This window comes from Protopterus annectens, chromosome 3.part1 (genome assembly GCF_019279795.1).
Source record: "Protopterus annectens isolate FY-2018-M chromosome 3.part1, PAN1.0, whole genome shotgun sequence".
NCBI classification, from domain to species: domain Eukaryota; kingdom Metazoa; phylum Chordata; order Ceratodontiformes; family Protopteridae; genus Protopterus; species Protopterus annectens.
This window is the reverse complement of record NC_056732.1, coordinates 829,919,178-829,939,737: the sequence shown is the minus strand read 5'-3', so window position 1 is coordinate 829,939,737 and position 20,560 is coordinate 829,919,178.

Sequence of the window (20,560 nt, the reverse complement as noted above, 5' to 3'; positions counted from 1 at the left end):
GAAGCTGTTAACTGTATTTACATGACAGAAAATAGATGCATCCTAATATATGTAATGTCTGAATCATATTAGCCAAAGTTTTTGATTTAAATGAATGTTAGAACTTATTTTTCTCCTCTTGATTTCTAACATCAAGATTATTTGAATGCTATTTGAATACAAGTGTTTTATATTACATGGATGTATATAGTAGTATGAACAGTTTTTTAAAAAAAAAAAAAAAAAAAAAAAAAAAAGGTTTATTTTAGTTTATATGATGCTGTTTTACCAAATGTGTAGTCTTGTCTTGCTAGATAATTGAATTGAAAACTGTTAACTTCAGTTAAATATAACTAGTATTAAATTGATAAGGTGGTAGCTGACGACTGCTGCTTAGGGTAGGGGTTAACTTGAGTGGTAAATACTACTCTAAGTTGGAGTTTATAACTCCAGGCTGGATGCAAGGTTTAATCCTTACATTATTTTCACTTGTTCATTGTTATTTGTGTATAGTTTTGACATCCACAATATATTTTGTACATTCATTGTCACTACAAACAAAATTGAATCCTATCTGAAATCCCATAAGAGATTCAATAAATACAGCTATATTTAAAGGTACACCTAAAGGAGGAGATGTAACATTACTTATCTTGTTATTTGTTATTTTGATCATAAGATTCTTAAGTTTTAAAAATGCCAAATTACATCTTTAAAAGGAATTTCTTTAAACATCAATGGATTGAATAATCCATGTAAAAGGGCAAGCCTAATAAGATACATTAATTTACATAAGGCCAACTTAGTCTTCCTACAAGAAACCCATCTCTTGAAAAAGATATTGATAAACTAGCCACAAACAAATATACAGTATTGGTTAGTTCAGAGCACACTCAGAAAAAAAGAGGAGTGGCTATTTTATGGAATAAAAGTATGCCCATTCCTAAAACCATTAAGTCTTATCAGGATGACAAAGGAATGTTTTGTATGGTTACAATACAAATTAATGGGAAGACTTACACTTTAATTAATGTATATTGGATACCTGGAATTGGTATTAATACAGTGAAACATCATCTTGATAAGATCATATTATTCTCTATAGGAGATATTATTTTAGCTGGTGACTTTAATTGTATACTACATGAAAGTGATACTACCACTATAGGAAAGAGAAGAATTACATCTAATGCAAAACATTTAAAGGATTTTGCTAATTCTTAACATTTGAATGATATTAATAATCAGATAGATTCAAAATCATTACCACACACCTTTTTTTCTAACAGATACAAAACTTATTCAAAAATAGATAGGGTCTTTATTTCTAACCAGATGGTAACAGATTTAATTAATTCCAAAATCATTTCATGTCCTATATCTGATCATAATTCAATTGTTTTTGAATTCATGATAAAAAATACTCATAATGTTCAGATCAAAAGGATACCAGCATACTTAACTCAACTAAAAGACTATAAAGAATATATACTTTCAGAAGTAAAACATTTTTTAGACATAAATAACACTCCTGAAGTCTCCATTGTTTATGTTTGGGATGCCTTAAAATCATATCTATATGGACAAAATATCAGATGGTATAATAATAAAAGGAAATCTTGGGATAAGGAATTGATAGATATTCAAAGTAAATTAGACTCTTATAAACATAATAATAAAGAAAATATTATGGACAAGAAAGTTATTGAAGAAATAAACAAACTAAATGAGAAATACAAAGAAATTTTAACTCATAAAGTTAAAATAACTTTAGAGAATACAAGTTTTGTCTTATTCAATAAGCCCCAAATACTTACATAGACTTAAAAATAAAACAAAAGGTTGAATAAACAAAACCATATCAAAGAAATCTTTTCTCTAAGGAAAAGAAGAATGTTTCTAGTATACCAGAAATACTAGATGAATTTAGAAATCACTTTCACAAAATTAACCATAATAATATTAACATGGAACCTAAAGATAAAATAAAGGAGTTTATAACCACAAATATGAATAAAAAGCTTAATAAACAACAGATTAAACTATTGGACAAGAGTATTTCATATACAGAAGTTATTACACAAATAAATAAGCTTAAATCAAACAAAGCACCGGGTAATGATGGTATTATACCAGAGATATATAAAATCCTTTTTAAAAATACATATTCATTAATACATAAGGTTTTTATTTTGGCCCAAACTGAGTTAATAACCCCCCCCCATCTTGGCAATATACATTTATTTCGCCAATTTTAAAACCTAATAAAGATCCAACTAGATGTTCTTCATATCGGCCCATCTCATTACTTAATGTTGATTATAAAATGTTTATGAATATCTTTCCTGATAGATTGAAGACAATCATTCCTGGCATTATAGATATAGATCAGACAGGCTTCATTGTAAATAGAAATACTTTTGATAATATAAGAAGAACTTTAACATTAATAGATTTTGCAAATAGGAAAAAGAAAGATTTAACACTTATTAGTCTTGATATAAGTTCAGCATTTGATTCAGTAAGTTGGGACTATCTGTTTACCTTAATGAAGTGCACAAACTTCTCGGATGCATTTGTAAATCTAATTGAACATTTATACAAAGGAACGTTGGCTTATATTAAGGTAGGAACATATGTTTCACAAAAATACCCATTCTTAAAGGTACAAAACAAGGATGTCCACTTTATCCACTATTATTCACTTTAGTAATGGAGCCTTGGGCTAATTTGATCAGAAACAGTACTGACATAGAGGGTTTTGAAATAGATGAAAATACAACATCCAAAATTCAACTTTTGCAGATGATGTTCTAATTACATCAGCAGGATCTAATTCTTCTATACAGTCTCTATTTGATAACATGATGAATTTTAAAAGTATTTCTGGTTTAATATTCAATGAAGAAAAAACTAAAATACTACCTATATATACACGAAAAAATATTCTCATTAGTGATTTTACTAAATATGTACCCAATTCAGGTCAGATAACTTATTTAGGTATAATACTATCTAAAGATATTAAATATATTATATATAATAATTATAATACCTGTTTTCTTAATATACAAAATCTTTTTAATATCTGGAATAATATGCTTTTTACTATGGAGGAGAGACTTACAATTATTAAAATGATAATATTCCCCAAGATTTTATACTTAATACAATCAATAATACTTCCACCTACAAAAATAATTATCAAGAAACTGAACACACTAATGTTAAATTTCTTATGGGCACCTAATGGACCTAGGATTGCATTAAATAAACATACTAATAGCTGGTCTCAAGGGGGTATTTCTTTTCCAGACTTTAATTTATATACTATCTCTTCTATTGTAAAAGTTATTACTTTATTAATAGATCAGTCATATGTCACAAAATGGAAAGATTATTGGGAGCTAATTAGTATACACTTCATGAAAATCTCCTTAACACATAAAAATATGATTGTAAATAACTCCATGTTATACTAAAGGAATTTTGTACTTCACCTATTACACCTAAACATATGGTTTGTTACCCATTAAATATTATTATTTGTTATCGTAACTTTATATTCATGCACCCTAAGTATAGGGAATGGAATTTTATTGTATTTCCTATAATGTATACTCAGGGTATGCTTTTGTCATCTACTTCTGAAGGAACTCATTTAGCTATAGATAATGATCTAAAGTACTGGTATCAGTTGATATCTGATAATAAAGTTAAAAATCTAGATTTCTTAAAACAAGAATTTGATCTAAGAGAAACTTGCTGGTTAGAGGTTCAGACCTTTAGACAACATCTCATTAATAAAATAGATTTAATGTCTATAACTGTTAAAGAATCTATTCCAACACTGATTGATTACTTGATATTAAATTTACAACATAAAGTTTCTGATAAAGGTAAACTTTCATACATACATAAAGTTATCAGACAAGAAACTTTTTACAGTGTAGATTCATACTGGAATTATTTCACTTCTATTAATGGGGACCCACCAAATCAACAAGATAAACAATATATATTGGAATCTGCTTATAGAACTACGTCTTCAATTGTCTGGAGACTTTATACATGGAAATTTTTACATAGATCTTTTTATACACCTTTGATGATGAATAAAATAAATAATAACAATAATCTATGTAAGAGATGTAATGTAGAAATTAATGCTGACTGGGCTCATATGTTTTATGACTGTATAAAATTGAAAGAATACTGGAAGTCAATTAATGAATTTTTGCAGGCTCTTTTTACAGATAATTTAATTATTTCTAAATCTCTTATATTATTCAACACACCTGTACCTCAAAGTGTTAAAAAGGTTAAGCTTCCCTTGTTATGGTCTATTCTAGCAGTGGCTAGGAAAATAATAACTAGAAATTGGATTTCAGATACACCTCCTTCGTTCAATGAATTTAAAAATGTTATGAATATAGTGTGCCATATGGAAATAAACACAATTAGGACTAGAACAAATAGAAAAACATCTTATTTTATTGTATGGGATAATTTACAAAATTTGTTAAAAAAATTTTAATTTCAATAGCATGGTATTTTAGTTTAATTAACTGATCTGATTGTAGTGGATGTCTTTGTAAATACTTTAGTTGTTTTGTTGAATATTATAATAATACCTATTTTTAATTACTTGTATAAAATTGTTATGATATTTCTCTTATATGTTAAAACAATAAACCTGTTTTGAAAAAAAAAAGGAAAGGTTAGTGTGCTTATTTGTTGTAGTTTGTACTACTTATTGTCTTTTTATATTTTGTATACAGTGGTGTGTTTCCTTTACACTTTTTTACTTGTATTCTGCTTTTAACTGCATATTAAAACTTGAAAAGAAACCACAGCTATGTCTCTTGTGACTCAGACAGAAATTAGAACAGGTCAATGAAGGAGTCACACATAAGTTACAACAGGTCATTTAAGGTTATTCATCTATGAACTGAGGGGTGAAGCTATTAACTCAAACTTCTATTTAAGGCGTAAAGTAAAACATTTCAGAGATTTCCTAGAAAGGTGTACCTAGTCTCTACTATAGTCTGTTGTGAGGGAAAGGTTAGTTTGCATCTTATTTGCTGTATTTTGTATTACTTTATTGCTTTTTTCTATTTTGTACACCGGGATTTATTTTCTTTACACTGTGTTTTGCTTGCATTCTGCTTTTAACTGCATATTAAAACCTGAAAAGAGACCACAGCTCTGTCTCTTGTGAGTCAGATAGAAGTTAGAAGAGGTCGATTAAGGAGGCAGGCATAAGTTACAACAGGTCAGTTAAGGTTAATCATCCGTGAACTGAAGGGTGGAGGTAGGAATAAAACCTTCTATTTAAGGGGTAAAATAAAACATTTCAGACCTTACTGGACAGGCTCACCCAGTCTCTGCTACAGGTTGTTGTGAGGGTAAAGTTATTTTGCTACTCATTTGTTGGATTTTGTATTACTTTATTGATTTTTTTTCTAGTTTGTATACTGTGATTTGTTATCTTTACATAGTATTTTACTTGTATTCTAACTTGAAAAGAGATCTCAGCTCTCTCTGTTGTGAGTTAGACAGAAATTAGAACAGGTCAATGAAGGAGTCACACGTAATTAGAACAGGTTAATTAAGGAGTCACACATAAGTTACAAAGGGTCAGTTAATGTTAATCATCTGTGAAATGAGGGGGTGGAGCTAGGAACTAAACCTTCTATTTAATAGGTAATATAAAACATTTCAGAGGTTTACTGGAAAGGCACACCCATTCTCAGCAACAGTTTGTTGTCAGAGAACAGTTAGTCTGCTTCTTATTGTATTTTGTATTACTTTATTGCTGTTTTCTATTTTGTATACTGTGTTTTGTTCTTTTACACTGTTTTACTTGTATTCTGCTTTTAAATGTATATTAAAACTTGAAAAGAGACCACAGCTCTGCCTCATTTCAGTCAGACAGAAATTAGAAGAGGTCAATTAAGGAGTCACACATAGGTTACAACAGGTCTGTTAAGGTTAATCATCTGTAAATTGAGGGGGTGGAGGTAGGAATAAAACCTTCTATTTAAGGGGTAAAATAAAACATTTCAGAGCTTTAATGGAAAGGCTCACTCAGTCTCTGCTACAGTTTGTTGTGAGGGAAAGGTTAGTTTGCTTCCTATTTGTTATATTTTGTATTACTTTATTGCCTTTTTCTATTTTGTATACTGTTTTTTTCTTTTCACTGTGTTTTACTTGTAATCTGCTTTTAACTCCATATTAAAACTTGAAAAGAGACAACAATTCTGTCTCTTGTGAGTAAGATAGAAATTAGAACAGGTCAATTAAGGAGTCATTCATAAGTTACAACAGGTCAGTTAAGCATAATCATCTGTGAACTGAGTTGGTGGAGCTAGTTATTAATTCTTCTATTTAAGGGGTAAAGTAAAAAAATTCACAGCCTTACTGGAAAGGCTCACCTAGTCTCTGTTAAAGTTTGCTGTGATGGGAAGTTTAGTTTGTTTCTTATTTGTTGTATTTTGTATTACTGTATTGTCTATTTCTATTTTGTATACTGTGATTTGTTTTCTTTACACAGTATTTTACTTGTATTCTACTTTTAACTGCATAATAAAACTTGAAAAGAGACGTACAGCTCTGTCTTTTGTGAGTCAGACAAAAATTAGAACAGGTCAATGAAGGAGTCACAAATAATTTACAACACGTCAGTTAAGTTTAATCATCTACAAACTGAAGGTTTGGAGCTAGGACCTAAACCGTCTATTTAAGGGGTAAAATAAAACATTTGAGAGTTTTACTAGAAAGGTTCACCCAGTTTCTGCTACAGTTTGTTCTGAGGGAAAGGTTAGTTTGCTTCTTATTTGTTGTATTTTGTATTACCTTATTGCATTTTTCTGTTTTGTATACTGTGATTTGTTTTCTTTACACTGTGTTTTACTTGTATTCTGCTTTTAACTGCATATTAAAACTTGTAAAAAGACCACAGCTCTGTCTGTTCAGAATCAGACAGAAATTAGAAAAGGTCAGCTAAAGAGTCACACATAAGTCACAACAGTTCGGTTAAGGTTAATCATCTGTGAACTGAGTGGGTGGAGCTAGGAACTAAACCTTCTATTTAAGGGATAAAGTAAAACATTTCAAAGATTTATTGGAAAATCTCATCCATTCTCTGCTACTGTTGTTGTGAGGGAAAGGTTAGTTTGCTTTTTATTTGTTGTATTTGTATTATTTTTTTTTGCCTTTTTTATAGTTTGTGTACTATGTTTTGTTTTCTTTACACTGCATTTTACTTGTATTCTGCTTTTAACTGCATATTAAAACTTGAACATAGACAACAGCTCTGTCTCTTGAGAGCCAGACAGAAATTAAAACAGGTAAATTAAAGAGTCCCACAGAAGTTACAACAGGTCAGTTAAAGTTAATAATCTGTGAACTGAGGGGGTGGAGTAAGAACTTAACCTACTATTTAAGGGGTAAAATAAAATATTTCAGAGCTTACAGTAAAGGTTCACCCAGTATCTGCTACAGTTTGTTGTGAGGGAGATGTTAGTTTGCTTCTCATTTGTTGTATTTTGTATTAATTTATTGCTTTTTTTCTGTTTTGTATACCGTGATCTGTTTTCTTTATACTGTGTTTTACTTGCATTATGCTTTTAACTGCATAGCAAAACATGAAAAGAGAACACAGCTCTGTCTCTTGTGAGTCAGACAGAAATTAGAACAGGTCAATTAAGGAGTCACACATAACGTACAAAGGTTCATTTAAGGTTAATCATCTGTCTACTGAGGGGGTAGAGCTAGGAACTAAACATTCTATTTAAGGGGTAAAATAAAACTTTTTAGAGCTTTTCTGGAATGACTCGCCCAGACAGATACTGCAACAGTTTGCTGTGAGGGGAAAGGTTAGTATTCTTCTTATTTTTTGTCATTTATATTACTTTTATTGCCTTTTTCTACTTTGTATAATGTGTTTTGAATTCTTTACACTGTGTTTTACTTGTATTCTGCTTTTAACTGCATATTAAAACTTGAAAAGAAATCACAGCTCTGTCTTTTATGAGTCAGTCAGAAATTAGAAAAGGTCAATTAAGGAATCATACATAAAATACAACAGGTCAGTTAAGGTTTATCATCTGTGAACTGAGGGGTTGGAGCTAGGAACTAAGCCTTCTATTTAAGGAGTAAAATAAAACATATTAAAGCTTTAATGGAAAGTCTCAACCAGTTTCTGCTACAGTATGTTTTGGGGGTAAGGTTAGTTTGCTTCTCATTTGTTGTATTTTGTATTATTTTTTTTGCCTTTTTATAGTTTGTGTACTATGTTTTGTTTTCTTTACACTGTGTTTTACTTGTATTCTGCTTTTAACTGCATATTAAAACTTGAACATAGACAACAGCTCTGTCTCTTGGGAGCCAGACAGAAATTAAAACAGGTCAATTAAAGAGTCACACAAAAGTTACAACAGGTCAGTTAAAGTTAATAATCTGTGAACTGAGGGGGTGGAGTAAGAACTTCACCTACTATTTAAGGGGTAAAATAAAATATTTCAGAGCTTACAGTAAAGGTTCACCCAGTATCTGCTACAGTTTGTTGTGAGGGAAATGTTAGTTTGCTTCTCATTTGTTGTATTTTGTTTTAATTTATTGCCTTTTTTCTATTTTGTATACTGTGATCTGTTTTCTTTACACTGTGTTTTACTTGCATTATGCTTCTAACTGCATAGCAAAACATGAAAAGAGAACACAGCTCTGTCTCTTGTGAGTCAGACAGAAACAGGTCAATTAAGGAGTCAAATATAAGTTACAAAGGGTCATATAAGGTTAATCATCTGTGAACTGAGGGGGTGGAGCTAGGAACTAAATATTCTATTTAAGAGGTAAAATATAAAAGTTCAGGGCTTTACTGGAAGGTCTCGCCCAGACTCTGCTACAGTTTGCTGTGAGGGAAAGGTTAGTTTGCTTCATATTTGTTGTATTTTGTATTACTTTATTGACTCTTTTTTTTGTATAGAGTGATTTCTTTTCTTTACACTGTGCGTTACTTCTATTCTGGTTTTAACTGCATATTATAACTTGAAAAGAGACCACAGCTCTGTCTCTTCTGAGTCAGGCAGAAATTAGAACAGGTCACTTAAGAAGTCACACATAAGTTACAACAGGTCAGTTAAGGTTAATCATCTGTGAACTGAGAGGGTGGAGTTAAGAACTAAACCTTCTATTTAAGGTGTAAGATAACACAATTCAGAACTTTACTGGAAAGGCTCACTCAGTTTCTGCTACAGTTTGTTGTGAGGTAAAAGTTCATTAGCTTCTTATTTGTTGTATTTTGAACTACTTTTTTGCCTTTTTCTGTTTTGTATATTGTGATTTGTTTTCTTTACACTGTGTTTTACTTCTATTCTGCTTTACCTGCATATTAAAACTTGAAACGAGACCACAGCTCTGTCTCTCATGAGTCAGACAGAAATTAGAACAGGTCAGTAAAGAAGTCACACATAATTTACAAACAGGTCAGATAAGGTTAATCATCTGTGAACTGAGGGGGTGGAGTTAAGAACTAAACCTTCTAATTTAGGGTTAAAGTAAAACATTTCCAAGATTTATTGGAAAGGCTCACCCAGTCTCTGCTACAGTTTGTTGTGAGGGAAAGGTTAGCTTGCTTCAAATTTGTTGTATTTTGTATTACTTTATTGCTTTTTTCTCTTTTGTATACTATGTTTTGTTTTCTTTACACTATTGACTCTTTCTGTTTTGCATATTGTGTTTTGTTTTCTTTACACTGTGTATTACTTGTATTCTGCTTTTCAATGGATATTAGAACTAGAAAAGAGACCAAAGCTCTGTCTCTTGTGAGTCAAACAGAAATTGGAACAGGTCAATTAAGGAGTCACATAAAAGTTACAATATGTCAGGTAGTATTAATTTTTGTGAACTGAAAGGGTGGAGCTAGGAACTAAACCTTCTATTTAAGGGGTAAAATAAAATGTTTCAGAGCTTTACTGGAAAGGCTCTGCTACAGTTTTTCTGAGGGAAAGGTTAATCTGCTTCTTATTTGCTGTATTTTGTATTATTTTATTGCCTTTTTTTTCTTTTTTGTATACTGAGTTTTGCTTTCTTTACACTGTGTTTTACTTGTATTCTGCTTTTAACTTCATATTAAAACTTAAAAAAAGATCACAGCTTGTTCTCTTGTGAGTCAGACAGAAATTAGAACAGGTGAATTAAGGAGTCACACATAAGTTACAACAGATCAGTTAAGGTTAATCATCTGTGAACTGAGGGGTTGACCTAGGAACTAAACATTTTATTTAAGGGGTAAAAGAAAGCATTTCAGAGTTTACTTGAAAGGCTCACCAAGTCCCTGCTACAGTTTGTTGTGAGGGAAATGTTAATTTGCTTCTTTTTTGTTGTCTTTTGTATTACTTTATTATCTTTTTCTATTTTGCATACTGTGATTTGTTTTCTTTAAACTTTGTTTTACTTTTATACTGATTTTAACTGCACATTAAAACTTCAAAAGGAACCACCGCTCTTTCTCTTGTGTGTCAGACAGAAATTAGTACAGGTCAATTAAGGAGTCACACATAAGTTATAACAGGTCTGTTAAAGTTAACCATCTGTGAAGTGAGGAGGTGGAGCTAGGAGCTAAACTTTCTAAGGGGTAAAGTAAACAGTTTCAGAGCTTAACTTGAAATTCTCACCCAGTCTCTGCTACAGTTTGTTGTGAGGGTAAGGTTAGTTTGTTTCTTATTTGTTGTATTTTGTATTATTTTATTGCCTTTTATATTTTATATAATGTGATTTTTCTTTACACTGTGTTTTACTTGTATTCTGCTTTTAAATGCAAATTAAAACTTGAAAAGAGACCACAGCTCTGTCTCCTGTGAGTAAGACAGAAATTAGAACAGGTCAATTAAGGAGTCCCACATAGGTTACAACAGGTCAGTTAAGGTTAATCATCTCTGAACTGAGCGGGTGGAGCTAAGAAGTAAACCTTCTATTTAATGGGTAAACTAAAACATTTCAGAGCTTTGCTGGAAAGGCTCATCCAGACTCTGCTACAGTTTGCTGTGAGGGAAAGGTTAGCTTGCTTCTTATTTGTTGTATTTTGCATTACATTATTGCATGTTTCTGTTTTGTATACTGCAATTTGTTTTCTTTACACAGTGTTTTACTTGTATTCTGCTTTTGACTGCATATTAAAACTTGAAAAGCGACCACAGCTCTGTCCCTTCTGAATCAGACAAATATTTGAACAGGTCAGTTAAGGAGTCAAAAATAACTTACAACAGGTCAGTTAAGGTTTATCAACTGTGAACTGAGGGGGTGGAGCTAGGAACTAAACCTTCTATTTTAGGGGTAAAGTAAAACATTTCAGGGATTTACTGGAAAGGCTTACCTAGTCTCTGCTACAGTTTTCTGTGAGGGTAAGGTTAGTTTGCTTATTATTTGTTGTATTTTGTAATATTTTATTGCCTTTTTATATTTTTATAATGTGATTTATTTTCTTTACACTGTGTTTTACTTGCATTCTGCTTTTAACTGCATATTAAAACTTGAAAAGAGACCACAGCTCTATCTCTTGTGATTAAGACAGAATTTAGAACAGGTCAATTAAGGAGTCCCACATAAGTTACAGCAGGTCAATTAAGGTTAATCATCTCTGAACTGAGTGGGTGGAGCTAGGAACTAAACCTTCTATTTAAGGGGTAAAATAAAACATTTCAGAGCTTTACTGGAAAGGCTCATCCAGTATCTGTTAAAGTTTGTTGTGACGGAAAGGTTAATTTGCTTATTTGTTTTATTTTGCATTACTTTTTCTTTCATTTTTCTATTTTGTATACTGTGATTTGTTTTCTTTCTACTGTGTTTACTTGTTTTCTGCTTTTAACAGCATATTAAATCTTGAAAAGATACCAAAGCTCTGTCTCTTGTGAGTGAGACAGAAATTAGAACAGGTCAATTAAGGAGTCACACATAAGTTACAAAGGGTCAGTTAAGGTTAATCATCTGTGAACTGAGGGGGTGGAGCTAGGAACTAAACATTCTATTTAAGGGGAAAACATAAAACATTTCAGAGCTTTACTGGAAAGGCTCACCCAAACTCGCCTACAGTTTGCTGTGAAGGAAAGGTTTCTTTGCTTCTTATTTGTTGCAGTTTGTATTACTTTACTGTCTTTTTCTATTTTGTATACAGTGATTTGTTTTCTTTTCACTGTGTTTTACTTGTATTCTGCTTTTAACTGCATATTAAAACTTGAAAGAAGATCACAGCTCGTCTCTTGTGAGTCAGACAGGAATTAGAACAGGTCAGTTAAGGAGTCACACATAAGTTACAACAGGTCAGTTAAGGTTACTCATCTGTGAACTTAGGGGGTGGAACTAGGAACTAAAGTTTTTATTTAAGGGGTAAAATAAAACATTTCAGAGCTTTACTGGAAAGGCTCACCTGGTATTTGCTTCAATGTGTTGTGAGGGAAAGGTTAGTTTGCTTCTTATTTGTTGTATTTTGTATTACTTAATATTCTTTTCTGTTTTGTATACTGTGATTTGTTTGCTTTACACTGTGTTTTACTTGTATTCTGCTTTTAACTGCATATTAAAACTTGAAAAGAGACCACATCTCTGTCTCTTATGAATCAGACAGAAATTAGAATAGGTCAATTAATGTCACACATAAGTTACAACAGGTCAGTTAAGGTTAATCATCTGTGATTTGAGGGTGTGTAGCCAGGAACTAAACCTTCTATTTAAGGGGTAAAATAAAACATTTTAGAGCTTTACTGGAAAGGATCACCCAGTCTCTGCTACAGTTTGTTGTGAGATATAGGTTAGTTTGCTTCTTATTTGTTTTATTTTTTACTGTATTGCCTTTAACTATTTTGTATACTGTGATTTATTTTCTTTGCACTGTGTTTTACTTCTATTCTGCTTTTATCTGCATATTAAAACTTGGAAACAGACCACAGTTCTGTCTCTTGTAAGTCAGACAGAAATTTCCCAACCTCCGCCCATTTACCACCATTGTGTTCTTAAACACCACTGCCTTTCTAGTGTCCTGCTCCTTATGTTAATTTGACCATATATCTCATTTCCTCTCTGCTTTTACTAGCTGGCATGAGTAAGCCCAAACTTATCATTTTGTGAAATCACTCCTACAACTATTTTAATTTATTGGCCATCCTACTGTATTTCATAATACCAGAACACAAAAGTGACCACCCCTTTTCAGTCTGTCTTGCTATTTTAAAAATAGTGACTCTTCAATAAAACTTAACTTTTTAGATGGGTAAACTTAAGTTACCTACTTTCATATTTAACTCATGTAGTGCACACTGCAGTGTTTAGGATAAACCATTTTTTCATCATAACTTTAAGCATCTATTGCAAGACCACCAGTTATTGGAGACCCCACATTCTGCCTCTCTTTAGTCATCTTGAGATTAGTGCTTCTGTTTTCTCCTGGTGAGAGAAGGAGTGCAGTTACATTATTTTCTGGAGACTGCTGATCACCAGAAAGCTTAATAACTGCTTTATAGGTGACAGCTTGGAATCTCTGCTTATATTCTGATCCTTGTGAGAGTAGGAGCAGAGTGCACTTAATCCTGACTCTTTCTAGTTGGAGAGTGAGTGTCTGTGCTTAATGTACCTGATTGGTCTGGTTGCTATTTGAGGTATCTACCAGAAAAAGGCGACAAGTCTGCAGACCCTTGCATCTTCTGGGACAAAACTGTGGATCAACAAACAGGCCGTGGCCTGCTTCTCTTCTTGGGATTGGTGCTAACATTTTTCTTCAGGTGAGAGTAGAAGCAAAGGAGTATTGTATCCGAACAGAGTAAAGCTGTGCTGAGACCAGCATTAGTAGTAGCCAGGCAGTAGCCAGTCATGCGACTCCCCTCTTTTTATCATTCTTGACAAGTAAATTATTTATTTTTCAGTAAGTACTGCTTGACTTCTTCTTAACTTCAGAATATCTGCATCAATACTTCATCCTTAGATTTTCAGGGTCTACATATTAGTTTCCCCTCAAGTGCTTGGCAGTGCTCTATATAGAATCAGACACCTTGAGTGACATTTTGCCTGTAAAAGGACTATATAAGGAAACAGTTCCAGTACTTAGTAATAATAACCATCCCTCCTGGCATGTCTAAAGGTCAGTTCCCTGTGCCTTCTCCTATTAAACTGGTGAAGTTGGGCATTCTGAGGCAGAGTAGCAACTACCTCATGTACACAGACAACCCACTCCTCTTACATCCCAACACTCAGACTTGTAAGAGATGCACTTATACTGTATATCCAAATTGGAAGCCATGCACCCTCAAGCCAAGACCAGAATAGCTGGTCAAGAGGAGAAGGTCAACACTTGCACCACACCACATGCAACACATAGCCATCCAGAACACCCACCATCACAGCTCTCATATAAAATCACAAACCACACACCCACCTTTGCAGAGGCTCTCATTAGAAATCTAGCCAAACAGCAGAGACATCCAAGGCAGAAATGCACTCAACAACCACAACACCACACAAACCACAAGACACATAGCTCATCTACACAGTGTGCCCCTCAACTTATGCCCCAAGGCAAAATAGCTTGCCCAATACACTAATCATAGGTGACTCAATAGTGAGGCACACTGATGTCCCACTCACTAGGTTGAATAAGGAGAAGGTAACAGTCAGCTGTCTATCAGGTGCCAGAATCCGACACATAACACACACACTCAGGTCACTCCACAATAAGTACAAGTATGACTCTGTCACTGTCCATGTGGGTGTAAATGACCTGAAATGCACCTCCCTGGACTACATAAAAAGAGACATGGAGGAGGTCTCGGATTATGTGGCCCAGGCAGGTATGACCCTAGCCCTGAGCAGCATCCTACCATCACCCAGAATGATACAGAACTACAAGCAGAAAATGACTGACTTCAACAATTGGCTATGTTTCTGGTGTCATTCTAAGGGGATTTAGTATCTGACTGCTTGGGATGACATGATTGACAAACCTTGATGCTTTGCCAGAGATGGCCTGCATCTGTCACCCCTGGGTTTCCAGATACTGGCTAAGGATCTTGCCACCCCTATAGTGCTTTTTAAAAGCAATGTTCCAAAGACCAAATTACCACTGTAACAGCTATAAGTAAATGCAATTTGAGGGTCATGCTGCTCAGCACTAGAAGTTTAAATCTCAAGGTGCACTTGCTCAAAGCACTTGTCAAAATGAAGAACATCAACATGTGTGCTGTAACAAAGAACTGGTTTAAAGCAGCAGAAATCACTCCTTTGCTACCAGGCTATAACTCATTCTACACCTTTCAGCACCAGAACATGGATCAAAGCTCCAAAGGCAGTGGTGTCTCCATATTCATAAAGGATATGCACACCTCCAGACTAGAAGCCCAGCATAATGCATCTGAGATACTTCAGTTGCAACTAACATTGGGTAAGACGGCAATTCAGTTCATAGCCTGCTATAGGTCCCACACCATGTCCCAAGACTCTCACTCCACATTCCTAAGCACCCTGGAAACTATTAGAGTCCAACCCAACACTTTCATACTAGGTGGCTTCAACTACCTTTCCATCAATTGGGAAAACTACTCATGCACCAATATACTGGCCCAACGCTTCCTGGAATTCATCCATTCCAATGCCTTGGACCAGCTAATTCTTACCCCCACTAGAGGAAGCAACATCCCTGACCTGGTTATTACTAACATGGGCAAATGTTGCTCTACACCAATAGTCAATTCCTCCCTAGTTAGATCTGACCACAAACTAATCACCATGGAAATCCACATCTCACCCACTCTCCCCACAAAGGTACCATGAAAAACTTCTCCAAAGCTGACTTTGGGCTCCTAAAAACAGAGGTGGCTAACTTCACAGCACCCATGTCAATGGAAAACAGATGCATGACTGCCGAATCATACACCAATGCACTGTTCAAACATGTATATAAATGCATGGAACTAGCCATACCCAACAGAACCAAGACACTCTTCTCCAAAAAAGGAAAACAATCTGGTGGTCCCCTGCCATTAATAAACTCTACAATCGAAGAAAGTAACTGTTGCAGAAAAAGGTCAAGTCCCAAGACAGGAAAAACTCCCTTATTAACCTCAAAAAATGTTGAGATCCCTCATCAAAACCACTAAAGCTAGCTATGAAGGCATAATTGCTGAAGACACTAAAAACAACCACAAAGCCTTCTATAGTTATATCAAGAATCTCCATGGCAATACCCAGGTTTGCTCTGAGTTACTGCACAATGGCACCTCCTATACTGAGCCAACAGATATCGCCAACATACTGGCCAACAGATTCAGTGCCAACTTTACCCCTCTCTCCCTTACTAAAGGACCAATCACAATACAGGAGGTATGACAGCACAGGTTAAAGCTGCATTGTCCAAGGCCAAGAATACAGCTTCCATGACACCTGACAATATCCCTGCATGTGTTCTACATGAACTAAAAAGTGAACTGGCACCACATCTATTTGCCCTGTTCAATAACATCCTCACCTCAGGCTTTGTCCCTACCGAATGGTGAACTGCTGCAGTCATCTCTCTCCATAAAGGGGGAGCGACTACAGACCCTGGGAATTATTGCCCCATTAGCCTGATGAGTCTGATATGTAAGACTGTGGAGTGCATCATCATGGATCTAATGAACAAGGATATAGGGAATCTCCAAACTCTAGATCCCACTCAATTTGATTTTGTGAAAAGTAGATCATGCCTGCTCAACCTGGTTGACTTCTTTGAGTCAGTCACCAGAGCTGTGGATGAGGGCAAGGCAGTTCATACAGCCTACCTTGATCTGGTCAAGGCATTTGATACCATTCCCCACTCAGGAATTACAGATAAACTCAGCAAACTAGGTATCAACCCCTATATAACTAGGTGGGTTGCAAATTGGCTCACAGATAGAACACACAGTGTGAAAGTAGCGGACTCCAAGTCAGACTGATTACCACTCACGTGTGGAGTCCAACAGGTATAAGTCCTAGGTCCTCTACTGTTTGGCATCTACTCCTCAGAAGTCCAGGCCAACATGGAGGGACTCTGGCTGACCAAGTTCACAGACGACTGCAAGCTGGGAGCCATTGTTAACTCCCCAAGTGATGTAGACATCCTACAAATAGGCATCACTGAGACCAATGGCTGGTGTTAAAACCATGGCCGTAAGCTTAATGCCAAAAAATGCATCATCATCCCCTTTGGGAAAAACTCAGTTTCCACTAATTACCACATCGATGGGAGCCCACTGAGCACAGAAGACATTATAAGAGATCTGGGGACACAGGTTGAGAGCAACCTCTCCTTTGGCCACCACGTTGCCACTGTGGTCAGAAATTCCTTCTATGTGGCACATCTCATTGCCAAGGGTTTTGCATCCAGGAAGAAAGAGGTCATCATCTCTCTCTACTCTTCCCTCATTAGGCCAATCATCAAATATCATGTCCCATTTGGCACATACCTCAATAGATGCATGCAACAGCTGGAAAGGCCACAAAAGTACCTTACAAAGAGGATCCTAGGCCTTAAACACATGTCCTACATGGACAGACTCAAAAAACTCCAGCTATTTTCTGTCTCATATTGTCTACTAAGAGGTGATCTCTGCTTGACTTACAAAGCCATGTGTGACCCAGCTCTGTTAGAAATGCTACATCCAAAGAAATCCCAATCCCTCCACACCACACACTCCAGAGACTTCAACCTCATTACCATAATCAACAGAACATGCTGGAGGTACAGGTTCATAACCTAGAAACTGCCCATGCTCTGCAACAGACTTGCCATACATGTCAAGCAGAGCACCAACAGTGCAGATTAATTTATAGCAATAAATTACAGTAAAAAGTTGCAGCAGACAATAAAAAGTGCAATAAATTGTTACAATAAGCAATAACTAGTAAAAATAACCCAGAAAACAGGATACGTATTGCTGTATATCACAGATAAGAGTTGTGGTCAGTGTCCCTACTCTGTTCAGCTCAGTGTAAATAAGCAGAAATCCTCTCAAAGGTAGAGCTTAAATACCAGAAGGTACAAACCTGAAACTACTTACAAAAAGCTCAAAAGAACCAATGAGTACTTATTCCAAGCCCTACACCAGACAGACTTTACCAGTGGCCAATCAACACAATCCTCTCACTAAGGTAAAAAATGGCTTCTGCTAATTCAAGATGGCCTGGAAAATGTGCTCAGAACAGCTACTGCAAACAAACAACCAGGCCCAGAGACAACCTAAACTTGGCCATGCTACAGCTACTAGCTATACTATTTTAGTCAGAAAATACTACAGAAATGTTTATCACAGCAGAAAAACAGTAGTGAGACACTAATTGAAAGTATATAGTGCATATTAGTTTATAGCAATAAAATGCAGTAAAAAGTAGGCAGCATGCAATAAAAAGTGCAATAAATGGTTAGAATAAGCAATAACTAGTAAATATAAGCCAAAAAATAGGATACTTATTGTTATATATCCCAGATCAGAGTTGTGGTCAGTGCCCCTCCTCCATTCAGCTCAGTGTAAATAAGCCACTTTTCCTCTCCCTAACCCCTACTTATTATTTTTCTTTTTTAAATTAGCTTTTCTGTAACTATCAACAGTAACATTGAGCAACTGATGCTGAATGGTCCATTAATAGAGTTACACATTGCAGTCTGCAAGATACCTCCTCCCCCTATCTTTTTGCATTTTCTTTTTTTTTTCTTTTTTCTGTAAGCATTATTACCATCATTCAGCTGAAATACCTGCTGATGAAAAGCCTTTTAGTACTGAAGTTCATTGCATTCTAAAAGTTTCATTCATGGATGTACTGAAGAAAGTTGGCTCTACCTTAGGCTGACTCCTGTTTAGCCAAGAAAATTTAACCAACTAAATAGGTGTTAGATTGACAGGAGTTCAATATCTTACAAGTCTTGGGGGAGGGAAATATGCCCATTCCCTGAAATTGTGCATTCTTGAAGTTAGTATATATAATTAGTGGGGGGTTGGAAGTGCAGGGAGACTTGTCCCTCAAAAAAGGTATTTTCATCAAAATTTATTTTGTAAATATTTGCATGCAGCAAGATTGTTGATTGGTGCATGCATAGTGGCATGTCTGTATTTTGAAATGCTATTTTTTGATGTTGAATTTGTTAATGTCAAGATTTGGGTGTTTTGAACTATACACACACACACACACACACACACACACACACACACACACACACACATATATATATATATATATATATATAAAAACACGTGGTGGTGCGGCGGTTAGCGTTGCCGCCTCACAGCAAGAGGTTCTCCGGTTCGATTCTCGGCTGGGGTGCCTTCTGTGTGGAGTCTTCATATCCTCACTGTGGTCGCATGGGTTTCCTCTGGGTGCTCCGGTTTCCTCCCACATCCCAAAGACATGCAGTAGGTGGATCGGACACTCTAAATTGGCCCTAGGTGTGAGTGTGTGTGCCTTCTGTGGAAGGTTGGGCACCAGGCTGGCAACTTGACACTGTAAAATTCCACTGCCAATCATGAGCGGACAGATGATCCGCTGTGGCGACCCCTAACCGGGAAAAGCCAAAAGAAGAAGAAGATACAGAAACACGTATGTGTATGTGTGTGTGTGTGTGTGTGTGTGTGTGTGTGTGTGTGTGTGTAGTATATATATATATATATATATTTTATATATATTTTATAAATATATATATATATATATATATATATATATATATATATAATATATATATATATATATGTGTGTGTGTGTGTGTCGTGTATGTGTCTGTGTGTGTGTGTGTGTGTGTGTGTGTGTGTGTGTGTGTGTGTGTGTGTGTGTGTGTGTGTATATATTTATATATATATATATATATATATATATATATATATATATATATATATATACATAATTTTTATTTTTTTAATTCCTTTTCACCTAAAACAATGGTGCTGATCCCTATGACTCACAGTAATATGTGTGTATATTTGGTTAGTTTTGGATGACTGTGAATGAGCTGTGTGAAAATGAGCAAAAGTGTATAGTATGTCCCACTGCAAATTAACTGTCGCACAACAATTTCAAAGAAACCTGGACTAAGTCAATATCTAGCTTGGAGTTTCATGATGTCATCTTGTAGAATATCTCACACATTACCTCTTCCTAACAATTAAAGTAAAGAAACATCAAATGGACTAGTAATTAATAGATCTCACTTACAAAACAGTAACTGAGAGAACTTTGTAATGCAAGATCTTAATGAAAAATGTGGATTTCAGGTGAAAACATTACTCTGTTTAAGCAAACACATATATAAGTCCATGACAAAGCAATGCAGCAGTCTCTGATTTCTCTTACACTTATCAATATCATCTCTATATATTCAATGAAATTTAAAAAATCTATGTATCTATATCTATATATATATATATATATATATATATATATATATATATATATATATATATATATATGGGTCCACTACAGAATCCTGAAAGCTCATAATCCCGAAGCCCAAAATCTTGAGACCAAAATCCCGAAAATTCAAAATCCCGAAAGCCCAAAATCCTGAAACTCAAAATCTTGAAAACACAAAATG